At 37.2% G+C, this 1,197-nt stretch overlaps 1 pseudogene across 1 annotated transcript; it reads right to left on the reverse strand.

Moving 5' to 3' along the window:
* Positions 1–68: 68 nt before the first annotated feature.
* On the reverse strand, positions 69–468 carry LOC308487278 (translationally-controlled tumor protein-like; annotated as a pseudogene). The gene has a single exon. The product of its transcript is annotated as a translationally-controlled tumor protein-like (transcript).
* Between the last annotated feature and the right edge of the window lie 729 nt (positions 469–1,197).

A 1,197-nucleotide genomic window follows, 5' to 3' on the forward strand; every position in this document is an offset into this window, starting at 1 on the left:
TATGAATCGTCCGTTTGTCCAGTATATCCGCATTTTACAGGCTGCCCTCCTGTTAGTCACTTAAAGAACTAGTAGTTTTTGAAATTAGCAAGAATGTGCTTGATTTGTCCTACAGCCATGTCATAAAAGGTTTTATTCTTTCTGGTCTCTGTTCTTCAAGTTTCCCTTTGATTGATTTCATATAATCTTTGATGTACTTCTTGTAGGTTTCTTTTGTGAAGCTGGTTTCCTGCAAATGATGGTTCATGACAATATCAACACCAGTGACTACTGTGCTTTCGGTACCTTCGCCCTCAGGGCCTTCAGCGGAGGCATTTGCACCAATGAACGAGTCATCAGTTACCCTCTGTTCTACTGACCATCTTCCCCTCCACCCCAGGCACAGCACATCTGTGATCTGATCTCTCAGATATTGTAGATGTTGGAGAACATCTCATCATGGCTGATGAAGTCTGGGTGGATGATCATGATGGTGGCCGGAAGAAGAACATTTGGCCTTGCAGAAGCCAGGTGCTCCCAGCAGTGAGAGCTGCGCTGGGGATGGGGGAGGAAAAAGTAGTACTATGTAGTCAGTTATTCTGTAAAGTATTCCTCTATTGGTTTTTGTCTGATGTTTTCTCATGATTAGATTGAAGTTATGCATTTTTGGCATGAAAATTGCATAATGTTCTCTTCTCAGTGCATTATATTAGCAGGTATATGATACCAATATGTCTTATTACTAGTGATGTTTAACTTGATCACTTGGTGTCTGTAAGTTTTCTCTACTTTATAGTGACTATTTCCCCCTTTTATAATACATAAATATCTGAGGGAAGATACTCTGAGACTATACAAATACCCAGTTTCTTCTCAAATTTTATCCTATTATTTTTAGCATCTATTGGTGAATCTTGCCTGAAACAATTATTACAGTGGTGGCACAATAATGACTTTCTATTTCTTTCATTACCTCTCCCTTTGTTAACTGTGATTTATCTGTAAGGAAAAGCTGTCCTTTCTCTCTCACCAACTTTCTTTTTGATTAGTGTTTGCATGGTATATCCTTTTCATCCACTGACTTTTAACGTATCTATGTCTTGTATTTAAAGTGGATTTCTTGTATATAGCTTATGTTGTGGTATTTTTAAAAAATTTCCTATTGAAGTAAAATTCAAATAACATAAAATTAACCCTTGTAGAAATGATACAATTTAG

The sequence above is a fragment of the Rhinolophus hipposideros genome (genome assembly GCF_964194185.1).
Source record: "Rhinolophus hipposideros genome assembly, chromosome: 19".
Classification (NCBI taxonomy): Eukaryota; Metazoa; Chordata; class Mammalia; order Chiroptera; family Rhinolophidae; genus Rhinolophus; species Rhinolophus hipposideros.